The following is a 23,595-nucleotide window of genomic DNA, read 5'->3' on the forward strand; positions in this document are numbered from 1 at the left end:
CATTCGTATTATCTGATTAATTATTATTTAATTTCCACTATGTTAATCATTGGCTTTTGAATTTTGTGCAATTTTTTGTTCATTCTATAATCGTTTCTATGAGAATTTGGAAGCATTTGATATAAATGTAATAAAACATCTACGTCACTATCAAAATATTATGTAAATATAAATAAAGAAAAAATATTGCCAAAATTAAATACTGCGTTAAAATTTATGTTCATTATTTTCCCATTATATATGTCAATAGATATAAAATATCGCGATTTCTACTCAGTATGATTAAAAAACCTTATTTATAAATAAAATTGTTTATTTTACTTAATTTTTTAAGTGAATTAGTAAGTGGATTTGTTTTAGTTATGAGATTGACATGTTAAAAAACTCAAATTAAGTTTAGTTTAAAAAAAAAGTATTTCTTTCAGTTCTCTATCCTTACCTATAGGGTCTGGTGTACCAGTTTATAAAATAAGAGATAGTTTTATTTTGATAAAATACCACAGTCTAAATAACTCTTTACAAAATAATTTATTCATGCAATCATATTAAGGGTACTATTATGTAATAAATAGTAGATGGTGCACTAGAAAAAAAAAAGTAAAGATAGGATACCGTAAAAACACTATAAAGCATCGTATAATTAAATTTTCAATGGACCAATCGGGAACCAATTGACTCGTTTAAACTCGACTAACGATCAAAAAATCGATCGACCATATCTATTAAGTTTATATGATAATACCCATCTCTAATCGAATATGTTTACGAACGTACCTAGTGTTTGTATCGATTTCTATTCGATTTAATTCGATTAATCGTAATCACCATAATAGTATATCCGGTCGTTGGAACGCGTGAAACGACAATGTTACGAGTTCCGTTGTTAATATTTTTTTTCTAGATTTTACCCGCGACTTCGTCCACGTGACCGAGATAAGTTCATTGACAGGGATGAAAAGTAGCCTATGTCCTTCTCCCTTGCATATAGTACGTGTATACCGTAGGGGGGAAAGGAATAGTCAGTAATGGGGGGTTTTTTTATACAACTTAGAATGGCAAACAAGCTGACGGCCCATCTGATGGAAAGTGGTAACCGTCGCCTAAGTTGTATAAAAAAAAAACTTAAAGAAATTAACGAATTTGATTGAAATTTAATACACAAATAGATTACTTATATCATAGATTACATAAAGGCACTCTGTAGTTACATTTACACCGGCAAAGCCGCGGGAGACAGATGGTATCTTTGTCTCAAATGTAACATAAACGTAATACTATACAAATTTCTTCACTGCCAGTTACCGATCAATGGTTATACTCATTTTATTATAAAATTTATTAAACCATATCCCAATAAAAATGTACCGTAACCATACTTTATCTATACTTTAATGATGTAATTGATGACCCTGGTCATTCATTAACGTGGACACATGTCCCATACAATCCCAATATTTATGTATGGAATGCAGTAATTTAAACTTTGTGTACGGTAGTCAATTATTTACGTGTAAACAATACTCACAGAAATAATTTAGGTAATATTAAAATTTAAAATTGTTTAGCTTTTGCTCACGGCTTCGTACGCATGGAATTCCGTAATAAGTCGCGTGAGATGGTATACCAATAAAATAGTCCATTTCTAAATGGCGTTTTAAAAAAAATGTATACTAGATTTGAAGTTCGACCTACAAGAAAAAAAAATTATGAAAATTGTATCCCATTTGGTGCAGTCGTTATGGCATGAGCGGTGTTAACATTCCATTTTCACCCATTAAAAAAAAAAACATCAAAAAATCATAAAATCAGATTTATGTATCATATTTCGATTTGCATACCTTTTTTTTTTTCAATTGATTTACTTTTTTCTGTAATGTTATGCGATTGGTGACCTCGTACAGGCAAGCGTATTGTGGGTCAACTCGTCGTGAGATGGAGTGATGATCTCAAGAGTGCTGCAGGGCGTCGCTGGACACAAACGGCGTAAGAACAATATGGAGGAAACCTATGTTTGGCAGTGGGCAATAGATAAGTTGTAACAGCGATAATGATGATGATGTTGACGAAGTAATAGTTACTTCGTCAAATTGCAACCGACTTTAATTATTCTATTTTTATCGAAGGAACCTTCTCCTATCATTGGTCCAATGCTAAATTAGTAGAAAGTATGTTAGACATACATATTATTATTTACTAATGGGCTATTAATGAAGAGTCAATGGGGGGGAAGGAATTTTTTGTAATGGGGAGGTTAGTCCCCATCGCTAAAAATATACCTTATCAGGTCGACCTCCACGCGGTTCCCCCTGGAAACTATCGTGACTAATTTATCGTCGAATTCGTCACGATGGGCTAACTGACCTGCTTTTTCATCCTCACTAATCATCCGTCACTGGTGCCCCGCCAGTGTATGCCGATAGCGCAGGCGGGGTTACCATTCCATTATCATGCATCAAAAAAAAAAAAATAAAGAGTCAATGGATTATTGTTGATGTAGTTATAATTCAATTAATAAATGTTAGTATTTTATTTTAATAAATGCAACATTTTATAGTACAATATTAAATAATATATTGTCACGTAAATGCTTATTACATTATTGGAATGTCACTTGTTTTAATTATGAATTTGATTATTGCAATTGATTCGATCATGTACCGGTTTCATTATTTTTGTTATTATATTTTTTTGTGAGGGCAGTAACGAATAGACTGGCTGTCATTCAGTCTTGCTTTAATTTTTGCCGAGAGATCACGTGTTAAACACACGTATCGAGATTGTGTCCTTAATTCCGTTTATATGACCAAATTAAAATATAACCTATTTCCTCCTTTAACCAAAATCCTATGTCGATAGTAAATTTCATAGCGATTTGTTGAGCTGTTTAGATAACAAACAAATGGACACACAAACCTACTCTCAATTTTCGACTTTATATTTATTAATTTAAATTTATTTATTTCATTAACAAAAAAAAACTCACGATCTATTTTGAACCTTATACATTAGATTGCAAAGCCTACAATTTTGAGTCCATTCAAACTTAAATAATACACGTGCGACATTAATTTTATTGTCTTTGTATATATTTTTTTTGATACACAAAAACGATTAGGCGCACGCGCAGCGTTCCCACACACCTCTGTATTCCTACCATGCACCGACACTGTACCGTCAGCGATGTAATTGATTTTATTTTAAATAAATACATTATTCATGGAATTTACTGGAAACATTATAAAAAAAAATAATACTTGTACTATTTTATTTTTATGTAATACCTAATTAATTATTCTGGAGCACGCAAACTGGTGTCGAGACAACTATTTTGGCAATAAAAATGTTCGAAAAAAAAAAACAAAACGTGAATAGTCTGAAGTGTAAACGTTCTGTAATAAATTATGTTTGTTTCGTAAAAACGCGGTGTTTTAAATAGATTTTACGACTTTAATATCTTTATGTTGTCTGACGTGGCTGCTGACGTTACCTGCATAACATGTAACAACATAAACAGTGGGGGGGGGGGGGGGGGATTGTTAGTATAACGGACAGTCTTATTGCGAGCAATATACCCTGTCAGGTCGACATCTATCTCTCTCTATCTCTATCGGTTATTTTACTATGAAGGTGTTAAACCCTATTTCTAACAGTCGCTTTCCCCATAAGTTTAGGTACATTACACTGAAAATGGTTGAAATTAAAATAACCTTTATTATATTGATAGAATGTCACCATACAAATGTTTAATATCCATGTGTGTGTGAATAGGGTTACCGTAAATGTACATTTACTACTCAGTATATGGGAGAAATTGTATGGTTAAACTGAAAAATAAAAATGTTATAAAATTCTAACGAATATATTTGAAAGAACAAAATTATTAATGCATAATAATTCGTAATGATGCTTTTAGGTAAATTGTTGTTGAAAATGGCGGTCATTTTTTTTATATTATTTTTAAACAACGTGTAGGTACATACGTCCCAATTCAAAATAAAAAAGTAGATCTGATCTGAGAAATCTTTAATCTAATTGACAAAGCGTTTTGTTTCGATTTAAAAAAAAATTAAAAAAAAAGTCAGCAAAACGTCAAGTTAGCTGACTAGTTATGACATATATTGATGCTCTATCTATGTGCGTTTTTGTTATTATTAATAAAAAGTATATATAACTATAACCATCTAAAATCTATTTTAACTATTACACTATTTTGTCACTTTCATTCAAACTACGAATTTAGCACAAAAGAACTAGACAAAATAGTTCAGTAGCTAGAATAGTTAAGAGAGGTTTAGCGTTTTTATGAATAAGAGGATTAGAGAATAGAGTGTCTGTGTGTAAATTTTGCTTTGTAAAAAAATGGCAGGTTCTATCGTCACAAAATTAATATCAATCGATTGTAAAAATCATAAATAAATGGAGGAAATTAAGAAAATATTCGATTTTCGAATTGACGTTACACACACACACACACACATATAATTGATAGTTGAATCTTGGAATAATGTTGGCGGGAAAAGATTGTTATTAACAAATAGCCTTTAAATGTCATACCAATGTAAGTAGGTACTAAAAATAAACAATATCGATACTAATATTTTACACTCTATTTTTATTCTTTTTTTTTTCAACCAGTGATAACAAAATTGTATAAAATGATAATTTTGAACTACTTATCATGTCATTACTAACTTACGTTTGTGTTGATAGGAGTATTAAATTTCGCTTCCCATGTCATCGGCGCCGTGGCTTAGTTGGTTAAAGCGCCTGTCTAGTAAACAGGAGATCGCGAGTTCGAATCTCGCCGGGGCCTATAGTGGAATTTACTTTTTGCTTTTATTTTTATACAAGTATAATCAATAAAAAATATATTAGTATTACCACAAAGAATTTATTATAAAGGAAACAATTTTTTTTTTGTTTTCTGAGTAATATGAATTTATTTATAATATAATTTTTTTCATACTCGAATATTAAATTATTATAATTTATTTTATAAAACAAAAATAAATTGTTTTTGTACTATATTATTGAGCGTATAGACCCGATACTATATATTTAGTCAAAGACCTTTACAATATTACTACAACAATAATTTAAAACTTTATTCAAGTAATTAAACATTGTTTAGTCGTTGTAACAATATTTATTTGTAAGATTTTGGGTCAAAATATATTACTAGCTGTATTCAGCGACTTTACCAGCGTGAATATAAAGTATCTTATATACTAAGTTAGGATTTTTTTATACAACTTAGAATGGCAAACAAGCTGACGGTCCACCTGATGGAAAGTGGTAACCGTCGCCTATAGACATAAGCAGTACCGTAGGCATAACAGCACATACACTGTTTCGTTTTGTATATGTGTGTGTGTGTGTTTAATTGAAAACTTCTACCTACAAAATTCAGCGACAGAACCTTAGGCTTTTCTCCTCTACCCAAAGGTTCTTAAATTAATTTAATATTCTTTAAGTCGAGCTATAAAGATTTAATAAATAAATAAATAAAATAGCTCAAGATTATTATTGTTCGAATCTAACAATATTGAGTTATATTGTTAAGATAATCTCAACTGCCATAATGTCAGGGGCGAACAATTGTTTATTAAAAACAATGGCCTATCGCTGCAGGGTAGAAAGTGTATACAATAATCACAGTTTGAATGCATCTATCTGACTTTAATCGCTAGGTGTAGACCTAGGAACAGCCGTACAGACTCTATTAAGGTGGTTGCTTGGTTAAACAAAATTAAACAAGAAATACTAGATGGCGCTGGTAACGAGACTTGTTCTTTTTTTTTATACCACTGAGGTGGCAAACAAGTATACAGCCCACCTGATGGTAAGTGGTCACCGTAGCCTATGAACACCTGCAATACCAGAGGGTAATACCTCGCGCGCGTTGCCGACCCTGAAGAAACCTCTTTACCCGCCTTTTAAAGAACCCCATGCTGTAGTCTCTTTCTTTTAAGAGTTGTTCTTTTTTTTTTTAAGAGAATATTGGCGACTGGTTTTATTTATTTTTTTACAATTATAGTAATAATTTATCATAACTTTTGTCTTTATTCTCTTGTAAAAAAAAATCTTTGTAAAAAACGCGTACTAACTAAAAACATTACGATATTGTGCATTATAATTAATTCAGAAAAAGATCGTGTATTATCTGTTACTTCACAATCATACATAATAATAAAAACCATTTGTCAATTTTGGAAATTTTACTTCAAATTATCTTTCATTATAAAATAATCAACAGAAACCACAAGTCTCGATCGCAGTGCCATCTAGTATTCCGTGTCCAATTTGTTTAATGGCCAACCACCTTAAATGTTTTAATGTTTGCATTAACTGTCATGTTTTTAAATTAATTAAAAAAAGCTCGAAACTATTCTGAATGCAGACCTTCTCACTTAAAAAAATAATAATGCAAATGGGCACAAAACATTGTTTCGTCATATAGATAGATACTCTTTTTTGTGTCCTCCAAAAGATTACAATAGTAAACTTATTATCAATATAAACAATTACAAGGAATAATCACAATGAGAAAATTATTATATTACTATAGAGGAAGTATTTTGTGCAAAAGTCGGCTGGGTACACATGTCCCACTCGTGTTGGTGCAGTCAAGCAGCTATACTTGCATAGCTATGTATCACCTTGCCGTACACCACAGAGCACAGCAGTTAGCACGACTGGTGACAAAAAATACAAGCGAATTTAGATAGAACTTACTATTTAAACAGGTTAAAAACTAATATTTGGGGATTTACTGAAGTAGAAACGTTGACCACTGGTCTAACTCTACGGGCGCAGATGTCAGAACTGCAATATTTCAACGTCAGCTGTGCATAGAGCTTGCAATTTAGAAACAAGCCAGCGGTCTCCTGTTCTCAGTCCTCTATTTCTTGTACCATCTTATTATTAGGGTTAACACTTCAACAATTTTTAAATTGTCATATTATTAATTTGTACAGCATTACTATCATTTCAACTGTCTACATTTATAAATGCAAAAGATAAAAGCAAAATGCTGGGCCACCTTACATGACATGACAGTTTTTTAAAGAGCATACTAGAAGGTAAAATAGAGGGCAAAAGAAGAAGGGGAAGACCGAAGAATAACTAGGAGGTTGGAGGGGAGTTTGCGAGTATTTGCCACGCTTAGCAGGCAGATTGGCAACCACAGTTAAGCTTTTGGTGATGTTTTAAGAGAGACGCTGCTGTTCATCCTTCGACCATTAAGTCCTCTTACGACACCCACAGGAAAGGAAGGGGTGGCATTCTATGCCAGGTCTGAACGGCATTAATCACTTATATGTATTTACAAATATTTTATTTATGTTTAAATTATCCCTATTCATTGACTAATGTTATCATTATATCTAATTTTAAACTCAACTTTTATTATTTCAAAAGAATAACTTCTTAATTGAACTAATAGACAACCCTACATCTAACTATGAGGTGCGCAAACGCAGTGGGCGGATGGTAAATATTCAATAAATATCGAAATCGTGCCCACGAGGCCCGATGCCGTGGAACCACTGTTTAGGAGCTATAAACATCAGTTAGCCGATCCAGAGCTGAGCCAGTTCCTGTATGGGACAGCTCTGAGATCCGGGACACTTAGTATACCTGGATTCTTGTGATCCAGATATACATATGTCATCATTGTCAAACAACTGCTGGATCTTCCAATGCATCACACTACGCGATTAAATAAATATTTTTTTTGACAACTTGGAATGGCAAACAAGCTGACAGCCCACCAGATGGAAAGTGGCAACCGTCGCCTATAGACATGAGCAGTACCATGGACATAACAGAGAGACATATACTATTTCGCCCACAATACCCCCCATGCGTTGCCATTCCTGAGGACTTAGATGTTATTCCTCTGTACCCAGTAAATTCACGCCATATTCCACCCTTCAAACCGAAACACAGCCATGCAAACACAGCTGCTTTACGGTTGAAACACGAATGGGACAGAGGTAGCCAAGCAATCGACTTTTGTACAAAGTCTTCCTCTGGTACATTCTTCTCTTTATATTCTAACACTTGTAAACTGGAAAGGAAAGGAATTGCTAGTAATACGGACTACCAGCTCCGTTGCTGTGTGTAATATTATGCCCTGTCAGATAGACTTCCACGTTGTTCCCTCTAGAAACCATCGTGCTTAATTCCAGGTGTATTCATCACGATGGGTTAACTGACCTGCTTTCACACTCACCTATCACCCCTCACTGGTGCCTCGCCAGCGTATACCGATAGCGCAGGCGAGGTTACCATTCCATTATCATCCTACAAAAAAAAAACACTTGTAAACTTGCAGTTCAAGATTATTTCATTTTCATGCAAAAATTTTCTTAAAATCATTTTGAAAATATGTTGAAATAACTAGTTTGGTTTATTTTAGTATATCTTGAAAAGCAGGGTTAACATTTAAAAATATATTTCAAAGACATCATTTTTTTTTTGTTTTCATTTACTATACTGATTAATGAATAAAATTTAATATTAATGGACTTGACCTATCTAATTTTGAATTATCGAATAGGTCGAGTAAATTAATTAGTCATCTTATATGTATATTATTAATATATTAATTTGTATTTCAAACAAAATCGATGAGATAAATCTAGATAATAAATTGTTAATCTCATGTTTAGTCAGTAATGTACTTTATTTAGCAAATATTTCTTAATATTAGAAAAAAAAAACAGTGTCTCACTGTGTACTTTAATTTTTTTTTCAAATCCGTTCAAACGTAAAACGTGACTGAGTAGTGAGTATTAATAATGATGATTATTAGATTTAAAACTAGCAAAAATAAAAATTTACACACTTTTTTGGAAACCCATTATTGTATTTTTCTTTATTATTATTATTTCAGCCACTTTACTGTCCGTTGCTGAACATAAGCCTTCCCCATAAGGGGAGTTTTACCAATAGTTCTAAAGCTTGCCAGACGAGTTGCCAACCGCAGTTAGGATTTTACAGATGTTTTAAGAGGGACGCTGCTGCCCATCCCTTGCCCTCACTTAGTCGCCTCTTACGACACCCACGGGAAAGGAAGGAATGGCCCATTCTATGGCAGGACCGCCACGACAATTATTGTATAGTAGTCTCTAATTATCTTAATTTTACATCTGTCGCGTGAATTAATAAATAAAAATAAAATAAAATAAAATCGGCACAGTTACGCCAATCAGCTGGTCGTCAAGTTAGGATACCTAATATTACGAAGAACTTCTGAGGAAGAAGAAAATCTGAGGTTGAAAAAATTCGTTTTCTAAATTGGTCCGACCGAGAATCGAAGTTAGGGTTTTGTCTGCGCAAACTAACATGCCTACCACTGTACCACACATGTTGGTATATACAATTATGCGCTCGCAAGGCATATTAATTACCATATCAAACTGTAACCAAAGCGAAGATCGCTATCGAAGTAAATTCGTCCTTAACTCTCATTAATCAAGAAAAGTTTGTTGCAAGTCTGTTATAAAATTGTACAATTTACATAGTTATTTTTAATTAATAAACACGAAGGTAAGTTTTGTCTAATTGGCGGTTGTTGTCTTAAGGCGAAGTTAAAGTTTCCGCCGTGAAGTAATTCTGTTTGCATGGCTGTGTTTCGGTTTGAAGGATACGATATGGCAATCTATCGGATATCTATTAATTTCGATCAGGTTATTCATTTCGATATTATCTATTCCTTCGTCATTCTGTCCTATTGTACGAGTATGTGTTATTAAATATGTGTATGTGTTATATATATATATATATATATATATATATATATATATATAACACATAACACATACCCAAAGTTTGTCTGGAAGAAATTGCTTAGCAATAAAGCAATAAGACCGCCTTTTGTGTTACTTCTTATTAATATTTATAATTTTTTACTTGGTGCAGTAAAGTGTAAAATAAATAAATATTTAATATAACTATTATTATATAATACAATATATTCCGTTAACCCTACTAAAGCTTAAGGTTTTTGTTACCGTCGCTGTCGTCGTTGTAATCATCAAACGTACACCATGGACATAAAAGAGTATACTTTTTTTTTGATGAGTGAAAATGGTATGGTAGCCCCGCCAGCGCTAACGAGATACTCTGGCGGAGCACCAGTGAAGGGTGATAGATGAGAATGAAAACAGGCCAGTTAGCCCATCGTAATGAATACACCTAGAATTAAGCACGATGGTTTCTAGAGGGAACCACGTGGAAGTCTATCTGACAGGGCATATTGCTAGGGACGCTACGGGATTCTGAGTCTCCATTACTAACAATCCCTTTCCCCCAACAGAGTATACTGTTTCACCCATAATACTCCCCATATGTTGCCATACCTAAGGACCCAGGTGTTAATCAAATAACCGTTTAGTGCATAATAAGCTTAGTTCAATAAGTGTTTTTAATAACAGTTTTAAACTTATTAAAAGGTAGATCCAGAATATTCTTCTGCATATTATTGTAATTAAATTCCAAAGTAAATAACACATCTCAATCAATTTTTTATCCCGAACTCACCGTGAAACTAATTCGACAACTTGCCCTTAAAATTAAGTCCAAACAGTCGATACAAATCGTGCCCGGACCCCCATAATTGGGCAACACCCACCAATCTGAAACAATCACCCGTGTGCACCGGCCTAACGACATAGATTTATTGCCCACGATTAACTTATGAAGACGTTATGGCAACACCAGTGAATTGTAGATAATATCAGTATAATGGGTTAGAGGTTAGGTTATAATGACACTTGGTACAAAAATTGAATTGATCAAATCTCTTGATAAGTGACTAATATGAAGAGGAAATTGTCGTGTAGTCTCCGCATAGTGTAGAGCCTCTTCCTTTCCCGTGGGTGTCGTAAGAGGCGACTAAGGGAGTTTAATGGATGGGTAACAGCGTCCCTCTTATAAAATCACCAAAGTCTAACTGCAGTTGCTAATACTAAAACGCCTGCCAAGCGTGGTCATTACTGGCAAACCCTCTTTTGGGCGAGGCCTATATTCAGCGGTGGATAGTAAACGGCTGATATGATGATGATGATGATGATTATTATAAGAAAATGGGTACTTTTGGGCCCAAGTAGTTAAGTTGTAGTATATACTCGTATGAAACAAGTTGTACACTGCGTCAACAATCAAACGCACATTGAAAGACGAAATGTTATATAGACACACTAGCTTTTACCCGCAAATTCATCTGTGTGACTGAGATAGCTTCATTGACCGAGATAAAAACCAATAGAGACCAAAACCAAAGAGATTTTACCAAAGGGAGACTTTGTACAAAAGTCGATTGCTTGGATACCTCTGTCCCATTCGTGTTTCAACCGTGTTGTGTTTGCATGGCTGTTTCGGTTTGAAGGGTGGGATATGGCATGAATTTACTGGGTACAGAGGAATAACACCTGAGTCCTCAGGAATGGCAACGCATGGGGGTATCATGGGCGAAACAGTACACTCTGTTATGTCCATGGCACTGCTCATGTCTATAGGCGACGGTTGCCACTTTCCATCAGGTGGGCCGTCAGCTTGTTTGCCATTCTAAGTTGTATAAAAAAAAAAGTAATAGTACGAATATTAGTTATGCGCGACTTTACTAATTATTCGACTGAGTAAATCTTTAGGATTATTCGAATGACTTTCAAATCAATCGGCTACTAATGTCACCCGACTACTAATTTTGTTTTATGGGTGAAAATGGTATGATAACCCCGCCTGCGTTAACGGGATACGCTGGCGGAGCACCACTGAAGGGTGATAGATGAGAATGAAAACTGGCCAGTTAGCACATCATGATGAATTCATCAGGAATTAACCATGATAGTTTCCAGGGAGGACCGCGAGGAGGTCGACCTGGTTGGGTATATTGCTAGCAATGGAATTCTCAATCTCCATTACTAACAATCCCTTTCCCCGCACCGACTACTAATTTCATTCATTAATATTTGTTGATGTACAAGTCGGTATGAACATCCCCGAGTGGACCCGATCGCTGGAATGTCTTTGGCAATGGGCAAGAGAGTTGATCATTTATATTTAGTAAAAATTGTAGTTTTTTTATACTTATTATTAAAGTAAGTAGAAAAGTAAATTTTTAGCAATTAATTTTGTATTAGTAATTATATATGTATGTATATTGGGATATTGTGTATTAGACTGTGTTTTTTTTTAACTATTTTTCTTTTGCTAATTCGGTCACTCATTATCAACGTATATTATAATCGTTGTAGTAATGGATACAGGAAACAGATTTAATATTAGTTGATTTTGTTGTTACTAATTACTAATTATTTGAATAACAAAATCATTCGAATTCGCGCACCGCTAGTACGTGTATACTAAATTTCGTAATGATAGATTAAGCCGTCAAAGCGCTATAAGGTAACAAACAAACAAACTCATTTTCACATTTATTGATAAGGATTCGCAAATTTCCCTAATAGAAAAATAATATTCTCTCGGATCTGCATACACTAAGCATAATCAAAGTTAAATGCTTATAAAGTACATCATAATTTCTTACATTATTAGACACCGACAATTTTCAAACTTTCGTCAAGAGACGCCGTCTAAACAAAGCAAGGACTTCCCTATTAGTATGTAATCACTTTTAATATATATGAAAGCTTACGCTTATAATAACATGTGATTTACGTATGGCGTAAGTCATAAACTTAACGGGACTATCTTATAAAATTAATCGAAGAAAACATTTACTGTTACGTATATGCAGTTGCAATGTTTATAGTCTTCCGTTAATAGGTCGTTCTTATAACTACTTCGCTTTAATCCGATGCATGTTCAAGGTACATACATACATCATCATATATATACATATACATATATTGTTCATATGTACAATATATCATTGTAGTGATGTTTACAAATTCAATATAGAGTAAAATGTAATATTTTTAGGCGGAAGTTTCTCCAATAAAACTCAATATTTTTCTCCAAAAAAATATCAGTCAAAAAATGACAAAAAAATTGTCGCCTCCCATATGAATACGAAGCGTCCAGTTTATATATTAGTTAGCAGTATGACAGGCTCACCTATTACTGATCCTTTCGACTGGAAAAAGTGTTCGAATTAGGATTGGCAAATTATTCGCATAAAATAAACCACGTAAATTTAAACGAATTAAGAATATTCGGCTTATGAAAATTGCTTGAAAAATAAAAATTTTTAACCAGATATGTATATTTGAAAGAAAAAAGAAAGAAATAAAAAAACTTTATTTTACAGAAATATGCGACTACGCCCACACTGGGGTTAAAAAAATATTAAGAATTATAATAAAGGAACAACACACAAAATATTTATATATAAAAAAAGAATGTAAAATAAAAAAAACTTCGTATTATAACAGTTTCATCCAAAATAAGTGTGTGCATGCGTGCGTGCGTGCGTGCGTGCGTGCGTGCGTGCGTAAGTGCGTGCGTGCGTGCGTGCGTGCGTGCGTGCGTGCGTGCTTGCGTGCGTGCGTAAGTGCGTGCGTGCGTGCGTGCGTGCGTTGCAATAAAACGTCTATTTTTATTAAAAACTGCAGACGCTTGTTATATTTCAATAAAATCAACCCGATATCCAAAACAGGTACAAAAACTTGGTAATTTAAAATAACTAATCTCGAAATGGACAGATCGCTTGTCACTTATACTTTGGCTAGTCCATAAAGCACAGTATACGTTATTCACTTAAAACTCATCGTGCACCGACATCACAATTAGTGTTTCAACCGAGGTGAGATGACGATAAGCGTCGGGGGGGGGGGGCAGGTAATTACATGACTATCATATAGTAAATTCGTAAATGTTCCTGTCCACCTTTCGATCGTCAATACTTTTTGATATCTATTTTTTATAAGAGAATTAACGAGATTTTTTTTATACCACAAAGGTGGCAAATAAACACAGCCCGCCTGACGGTAAACGATTACTGTAACCTATGAACGCCTGCAATACTAGGGGTGTCACGTGCGCGTTGCTGACGCTGAAGAAACCTTTCTTACTTAATATACCTTTTTTGAAAAACCTCACACTGTAGTCTCTAAGGGAAACCTCGGCTGAGAGCTCATTCCACAGCCTGAATGATTGCGGGAGAAAATTTCTTTGAATCCACACTGTACGTGACCATTTTCTTTTTTTTTTAATGGGTGATAATGTAATGGTTACCCCACCCGCGCTATTGGTATACACCGGCGGGGCACCAGTGAACGATGATAGGTGACACAAAAAGACTTGGCCTATAGTTTTACGGCCGGCCGCTTGCCTGACGTCAACCCTCTTTGGAAATATTTTAAATTTAATAATATAATATAACCACGATACATTTCTACTATGTTTACTTGTGTAATTCTAACATGATTATCCATGATTATAGATTAATATTTATAGTTGCAAACTATTTAGTGACTGTATAAACACTAATTATTAGATTACCTTAATCATGATTATCTTACAACAATGTTGTATGTTGTATTTTCCTGATTGTATGTGCAGCTTATAAATAATTAAGACCACTTACTTGCATACTATGTTATAACTTATTAATTATTCTAACATTATTTTATAGTCAAAGATTAATTTACACATGCTCTATAACAAGTGTTTTTTAATCATTTTCATGACGCGACCCCCTTATTATGTAAGAATATCTTGCGACCCCCTACCCTCCACGGTTTCGAATGTGTATGAATTTTATTATAGTACAATTATGAAATCCGTACAGTTGTATTTATATTCACAGTTAGGTATCGATACAATAAAATAAATAATACATAACAAAGTATTTAAAACAGACATGTAATCGATGTCTGTTATAGATACTTCATTATGTATTATTGATTGATTGATGTATTTACGGAACTGTTGATTTTTCACTGCTTCGAGACCTTCTGTGACCACTTTGTTAAGGCTCGGGGAACCCCTAAGGGGTCGCGACCCACACTTTGAAAAACACTGCTCTATAATATGCTTGTTATTAATCATTAGCTTCTTGCCTGCTATTTCGTACCCGTGGTTTTTTTTTATACAACTTAGAATGGCAAACAAGGTGACGGCCCACCTGATGGGAAGTGGTAACTGTCGCCTATAGACATGAGCAGTACCTTGGATATAACAGAGTATACTGTTTCGCCAATGATACCCCCTATGCGTTACCATTCCTGAGCTGTTATTCCTCTGTACCCTGTAAATTCACGCCATATTCCACCCTTCAAACCGAAACACAGCCATTAAAATACAACTGCTTTACGATTGAAACACGAATGGGACAGAGGTGCCCAAACAAACGACTTTTGTACAAAGTCTCCCTCTGGTAAATATGGTTTTGAGAAATAGGAAATCCAACGAAAGTAATCACTTCTTATTATTAAAATAAAATATACACCAATTTGTAAGTTAGACAGTCAGGAATACATATATGAAAATTACATCCAGTTTCGTGCAGTAGTTTTTGGGTAATGACGGAAAAAATACACTGATAGACAGATAACATTTCTAAAAATTTTACACTGTTTAATGCAAATAAACTCATTTCATTTCATTTCATTTCAATTATTGTGTTGACTTATGATACTCTTAATGGAAATATTCATTCATTCATATATATATATATATATATATTTTTTTATTATCTTCTACTAATATTGCATGTTTACAATTTTATTATATCAAGAAAATAAGATATTGAATAATTTCAAATGCAAAGGAAAGGGTTATTAGTTATTATTATTATTTTTTATTTTGTATATTACATCTGGAATTAACAGCTTACATCTGGAATAATTAAAAATATTATATTTACACCATACATTAGCCAATTATAGATTTCCAATTTGTATACCAGACAATATTATACTTATTTATGGAGAGAAGATTAGATAAATTAGGTTTTCCCAAGAAATTACAGCATGAGGTTCTTCAGAAGAGGGGTTCATAGGCTACGGTAACCGCTTACCATCAGGTGGGCCGTATGCTTGTTTGCCACCTCAGTGGTATAAAAAAAAGAAAAAGAATTATATCAACCGTTAACTATCCACTACTGAACATACTATAGGCCTCCATCATTAAGGGGCTTTGTTGCCACGCTTGGCAGGCAGTTTAGCAACCGCAGTTAGACTTTGGTGATGTTTTAAGTGGGACGCTGCTGCCCATCCCTCGATTTATTATTGTACTTGCTGAATTTTATTATAATACTTACATACATACATACATATCTGTCACGCCTGTCTCCCATTAGGATAGACAGAAACAATAGAACGCCAAATGCTTCGATTCAAACAAACCTCTTTCGCTTCTTCCACATTCATCAATCTTTCACGCTCGCCGGTTACGGGTACTTTTAATTTGGCCCTTCTTCAGTACGTCGCCATTTGGTCGACATTCGTCCATCTAGGGCGGCCCCTGCCGACATCTCCATTCATTCTTGCTCGATAAATTTCTTTCGTAATACTTCTTTCATCCATTCTCTCCAAATGGCCAAATCAACGCAACATTCCTTTTTGGATTTTGATAATACTCACTACAACTTAATAAGTAATCCTTTGTTTGAGTATAGCTAAATTAAAAAAAGTATTCAAGTACTTCTAAGTTATTTAGTTCCACAGTAGATAAGCTCCGCTTAGTTTGGGACTAGAGGGCGCCACATGATATGGTGTTTATTTAATTTAATTTTGTTATTATTGTTGTATTTCTATTAACTATCCACTGCTAAATATAATGTTTTTCCATAAGGTAGGTTTAACCAATAGTTGCCACGTTTGGCAGGCGGATTAGCAACCGCAATTTGGCTTTTGGTGATGTTTTAAGAGGGACGCTGCTGCCCATCCCTCCACTATAACCTCCCTTAATCCCATCTTACGACATCCACGGATAAGAAACAAATGGCCTATTCTATGCCGGGACCTACACAGCGATAGCTACTTCATTTTTTTTTATTACATATTAAATGCGATCTCTTCGCCAATATACTCTGTTGTTATTTCTCAATATGAAATGCAAACTTGATTACGGCTCACCTGATCCGACAGACCCTATGCTTGTTTGCCACTAAAGCATTACAAAAAAACATTTTTTAACCACTCCACCAGAACTTTCCTTCGTGCCTAAGCTAAAATATAAAATCTCTTGCACTGTCACGCTCATGGTGTCTCTTATGATTTTACTATTATCCATTTTACCATGTTATGCTTTTACACCCATAATTTCCAGTGGAAACACAGCCATGTAAGCACCGCTTCTTCACGACAAAACATGAATAGGATAGAGGTAGATGCTCAACGAGACGACCTCTCTTTCTCTCTCTTTCTCTCTCTCTCTATCTCTAGTGTAATATATTATGTTAATTTGTGTCAAATAAATTAATACCTAACCTATAAATAATACTGCGGTTAGAAACACATATTTATCAAAAATATTCCCCTCTCTCAACACCTGAGCGATTTAATTAAAATATTGAAATATTTAAAAATTCTTAAATAATTTACATCACTAAAAATTCATAGACCAATAATTTTTACATAATGTCTTGTAATTTACATACCGCATGGTCACTTTAAGTAAAGCTCGCATAGCGTTTTAGACAAGCGAAATTTTTTTTTAATGCCACTGTGGTGGCAAACAAGCATAAAAATATAAAGAAAATTAATAAAGATTTATGCAATGGTTCTTTAAAGAAAGCATGTGGTCATCCATTGATTGACATTGGTCAAGTGTCTCCTTATGAAGTAAGGTTGAGTTTGAAAGGTTCAAAATTATTTTAATATTTAGACCGTATTCCTTGGGTATATTTTATTCGTATTTAGTTTTACGAATATTATCCTATATTTCTAATAGTTACACCCGGGGGGAAGGGATCGTTAGTAATGTGGGCTACCAGTCCCATTGCTAGCAATATACCCTGTCATGTCGACCTCCATGCGGTTCCCCCTGGAAACCATCGTGCTGAGTTCCAGGTGTATTCATCACGATGGGCTGACTGACCTGCTTTTTTTTCATTATTCACCTATTATCCCTCACTGGTGCTCCGCCAGAGTATACCGTTAGCGCAGGCGGGGTTACTATTACATTAATCATGCATTAAAAAAAATAGTTACACCCTGTATATAAAGTGTAGGAAGCAGATTTAAAATTATTATCACATATATTGAGATCTAGTAATACTGGCAACACTTCAAATTTTCATCAAAATAAATAACATAAACGTTAGAAAAATTAGTGCACGGTCAGTAAACTTTAGTTTTTTGTAGCTAATTAACGTGAGAATGGGCCAATTATGGCATATTATTTATGGTCTCCGAGTGTTGAAAAGTTATGTTAGTGGAACAACGCAGACCTATTTATGCAATCTAGTTTTCTCGTATACGGTACATCCGGGTTTGTTTCGACGAAAGTCGGAATTGAGTTAATAAATAAAATTATGATTAAATGAAAGTCACGGTCCAGCGGTTTCTTTTACCACGACTCGAATGTCTTAAAGAGCTTAAAAAAAAATTGTCTTTCTGTTAATTTTACTATTTATACACAAACGTAATTCGTCATTCTGGTAACGCCAATGTCGGCGTGGACTTTTTTTATATGTTTCTTTTTATCGATGTGATTTTTTTTTCTGTTGATGATGATGATATTAGCCATTAACTGTCCACTGCTGAACATATGGCGTGAATTTACAGGGTATAGAGAAATAACACCTGGGTCCCCAGGAATGGCAACGCATGGGGGGTATCATGGGCGAAACAGTGTACTCTGTTATGTCCACGGTACTTCTTATGTCTATAGGCGACGGTTACCACTTTCCATCAGGTGGGCCGTCAGCTTGTTTGCCATTCTAAGTTGAAAATATTTAATAATAATTACTTTATTATTAAATATTTTCTACTGCTAATTATTAATTTCTTTTTTTTTAAGCAAAGTTATAACAGAACACAGAGACAATATGGTACATAAATGTAATCAACCAAAAAGAGAATGTTATACTCTCAACGGTTGGCCGCACTATGCCAGCTTGTTGGTGATATCCGAAGTTATAAGACGAAGGGAACACGTCACGGATTAGTCCTTTTTTGAAATTCTTCTTTACCCATTACTGTTCACGTTAGGGTATACTTAATATTATCTGCCAGAAAAAAAACATTTTTATAGTCTGTTAAAAAATACTACTAGGAAGACTCCCACTGAGAGAGGATTATTAGTAATGGGGTCTAACAGCCTCGTGCTAACAGTATACCTTATCAGCTCGACTTCCACGCGGTTCCCCCAGGAAATCATCGTGATTAATTCTTGTGCAATCTGTCACGATGAGTTAACTGACCTGCTTTCATCCTCACTTATCCTCTCTCACACGTGTTCCGCCAGTTTATACCAATAGTTCAGGTGGGGCTACTATTTCATTCTCACCTTTTAAAAAAACACTCTCTGGAGCAATTATATTTCCTTATCAAATAACAAACATGTTTCTAGTTAGAAATAAAGTTATACCTATATATACGCGACGTACGCACCTATATCATGCGTGGACCACAGAATTCATTACCACGTAATATATTTCAAAAGTAAAAATGACGTGTTCAGAACACGGGGTCACTAAACTAATATTACCCTCGGTTTTGTTCACGTGATCAAGTTATTTTACGTCATGTATTTCAGACATGGTACGCCTATATATTAATACGTGAAGCAATAACTTTGCATTCCTTTTTACGAAAATTGCGCGGACGGAGGATTCTGAAATTTGACACATTTATAGTTTATATAGGTAAAAAGTGCAGAATGCTAATATTTTTTTAATTATGCATTAAAAATACATTAAATCAATAAAGAAAAAACATTACACAGGCTATTATGTATTTGACACACACACGCATATATACTCTTTTATCGTTAAAGTCTGTGGTCGAATTGAGAATAGATTAATATTGTTTGTCTTTAATATTATTTGTCTATAGTTTTACTGAATATCAAACATAACCATAATAAATTCATTTATTACAATATATCATCATCATCATCATCATCATATCAGCTTTCAACCATCAACTGCTAAGCATAAGCTTGGAGGGTTCTGCCAGTAGTTGCAACGCTTGGCAGACGGATTGGCTACCGCAATTATAGCTTTGGAGATGTTTTAACAGGGCCGCCGCTGCATATCCCTCTCCTTCTCTTAGTCGCCTCTTACTACACCCACAAAAAAGGAACAGAGCCTATTCTATGCCAGGACCGCACAGCAGAATCCGCATGGTTTTAAATAAAATATAGCCCACGTATGCATTATCAGCAAGTAACATGACCCATTTTACTCCATGATGTTAAAAACTAATGTACACTTTTCTACAAATGAATTTTTTTTTTTAAATCTGTTTATGAATTTTTGAGTTTATCCATCACAAACCAAAAAGTCTTTCCTCTCTTTAATTTTAGCTTCAATTTGAAATTGGAGTGACGTTCTTAATTTTTACTATCTAAATTAGTACAATGCAATAAAGTGGAATTAAACATAGTATTAAGGGCGATAACAGAGAGGATTAGTTTTATTGGCCGTTTTAAATTATATCGAAGTGATTAAATTTAACTCACTTAGATAAATTCAAGGTTAAATGATTTTACATTAGCTCACATAACTATGCAAAGGTTTACATGATATTAACATAATTATAAAGTTATGTTAATCGATGCGAGGTTCCGGGCTGTTTCGATTGAAAGGCTGGGATTTGGCAATGGCAATTACTTTGTACAGAGGCGTAACAACTTAGTCCTCAGGACTAGAAGGGATTGTTAGTAATAGAGGTTAGCAATCCCATTGCTAGCAATATACCCTATTAAGTTGACTTCCACACGGTTCCCTCTGGAAGTCATCGTCATTGATTCATTGTCCAATTCGTCACAATGGACCAATTGACCTGCTTCGTCATCATCTATCATCCCTCAGTGGTACCACGCCAGTGTATACTACTAGTGCAGGCTTTAAAGCCGTCCATTTTTATCCATTAAAAAAAAACACCTTAGACAAACGTATAATACAAAAATATGTTTTCGCCAATCGTGTCGCAGTGATCCAAATAAGTCACAACTCAATGATAGTTTTGCTTATAAGCAATGCACTGATTTTCAGCTACAGCCCGAAGTAAGGGGGGAAGGGGTTGTTAGTAATAGGGAGGTTAGTCTCCATTGCTATCCATATACCCTATCAGGTCGACCTCCACGCGGTTCCCCTGGAAACGATCGTGACTAATTTATCGTTGAATTCGTCACGATGGGCTAACTGATCTGTCTTCATTCTCACCTATCACCCCTCATTGGTGCTCTACCAGTGTATACCGATAGCGCAGGCGGAGGTACCATACCATTATCATGCATTAAAAAAAAAGCTCGAAGTTAGGTTATACGGATGCGTGCAACGAACTGTATTCCAATATGATGAGATCAATATACAAAAATAAAATTTTATTATATAGGTTATGCTGATTATCACCGTATTTTTTTATATAACAGGTAATGTATAGCAAACTGATGGCCCATCTGATGGAAAGCGCTCAACAACGGCTATAGACATGAACAGTACATACGATATCACAAAATAAATCGCAACGTCTGTATTGCTACTCCTGAGGACTAAGATTATCAAGAACATTATGCGTTTGTTTTATAAAAATTAAAAAAAAAATCATCATCATCATCATATCAGCCGTTAACTGTCCACTTCTGAACATAGGCTTCCCTCATAATGGGAATTCTGCCAGTGGTTGTCACGCTTGGCAACCGCAGTTAGGCTTTGGTGATTTTTTTTTTATACAACTTAGAATGGCAAACAAGCTGATGGTCCACTTGATGGAAAGTGGTAACCGTTGCCTATAGACATGAGCAGTACCGTGGACATAACAGAGTATACTATTTCGCCCATGATACCCCCCATGCGTTGCCATTCCTGAGGACTCAGGTGTTATTCCTCTGTACTTAGTAAATTCACGCCATATCCCACTCTTCAAACCGAAACACAGCCATGCAAACACAGCTGCTTCACGATTGAAACACGAATGGGACAGAGGTACCCAAGCAATCGACTTTTGTACAAAGTCTCCCTCTGGTGATGTTTTAAGAGAGACACTGCTGCTCTTCATCATCCCTTGATCATTTAGTTCCGTTAGTCACCTCTTATGACAACCATGGGTAAGGAAAGGATGGTCTGTTCCATGCCGAGGTCACAAGGCGTGAAAAAAATGAGGCATCAGTTAATTTGGCAGCGTCACTTGTCATTCACGCCTTTGTTGCCGACCTCACTCGCTGAAGTCCATTGGCTCGACCTTTAATTCGCCATTCACAAGGGTACGATACTCGAATATATTAGTTTTTATATGCTCATTACCATATATATCTATCAAGGGAATCAATGGGACGATCCGTCCGTTTGTTTATTCAAATATACGCCTCAAGACTAAAGTGGTAGTGGATTTAGAAATTGGGTAACAGATATAAAAATTAAGCAAATAATAATAATACATATTACATTTTATTTATTTATTTATTTAATACTTTATTGTACACACCAGTTATTTATAAAAATATGACAGAGGTAATCAAATGTACAAAGGCGAGCTTAATTCTAATAGAGTTCTCTTCCAGCAAACTCAAAGTGGAAAGGAGCGTCAGCGGGTAGAGCGGTGTACGATATTGTGACAATTTTTAAACAAAGAAACTAAACAAAATTAAATTAATTACTATGGATATACTTATACATACCTACACATACATATACATACAATATACCTACATATATAGAAAAATAAATATATGTTCTAAGAGATAGAAGATGCTCTTTAAGTCTACTCTTAAAAATATTTAGGGATTGACTCTCACGGATAGATATGGGAAGGGAATTCCACAATCTGGCAACATGGACGGTAAAAGATCCACTATAGCGCGTAGATGAGTGTGAAGAGATTTTGAAGATAAGATATTTTAGTGTCACGAAATAATTTATACAGTTTCCATATAAGTGTATTTAGAGGGGGCCATGTGGGCTGTGCTGATGCCCACCTCAGAGTAATGAGCAAAATTTTGAGTTGTAGGCAAAAATATGTCTTAAGAGTACATACACTCCTTTTTGAGAGACAAGGCTCCCCTGGATGGCCCCTAAATGGCCAGCAGAGCCTGGTAATAGGTAAGTGGGCAGCTATTAACGTATTTAAAACAATGATCTAAAATAGCTGCCCATCTAATTATTATTTGTTTATTTGTATTTTTTTATGATTGTTTTACCTCATAATTCCGTTCATTCTAGACCGATTTAAAAATATTTTTTTTTTATCAGAAAATAAATTACTTACAGATTGATCACGTAGTAATTTTATCCAAATCGACTCAGTAGTTTAATTTTTAAACCAAATTGACTGGTTTTGTCATTTTTGAAATGTTTTTTTTTTTGTGGGTCGTAACCTTTACCCATTTTAACTTACAGCAGGTAAAACCATGTGAAAAACAATAGCCCTTTATAAAATATGATAGAAAAAAAAACGATGTCGTTGTATGCAAATTCTATGGACAAATATACGCTTATTGAATGAAGATTTA

The 23,595-nt window shown here is 34.5% G+C and overlaps 1 protein-coding gene and 1 non-coding gene across 2 annotated transcripts in view; both read left to right on the top strand.

Annotated features, from left to right (window-relative positions):
- The window catches only part of LOC113519979 (tRNA dimethylallyltransferase), a 323,711-nt gene that overhangs the window by 193,561 nt on the left and 106,555 nt on the right, over positions 1-23,595 (top strand). The gene's annotated exons all lie outside the window — the stretch shown is intronic.
- Positions 4,740-4,813, top strand: Trnat-agu (transfer RNA threonine (anticodon AGU)). Its single transcript has one exon. It is a non-coding gene; the product is annotated as a tRNA-Thr (tRNA).

This window comes from Galleria mellonella, unplaced genomic scaffold (genome assembly GCF_026898425.1).
Source record: "Galleria mellonella isolate WM207_F2 unplaced genomic scaffold, CSIRO_AGI_GalMel_v1 utg19, whole genome shotgun sequence".
NCBI lineage: Eukaryota > Metazoa > Arthropoda > Insecta > Lepidoptera > Pyralidae > Galleria > Galleria mellonella.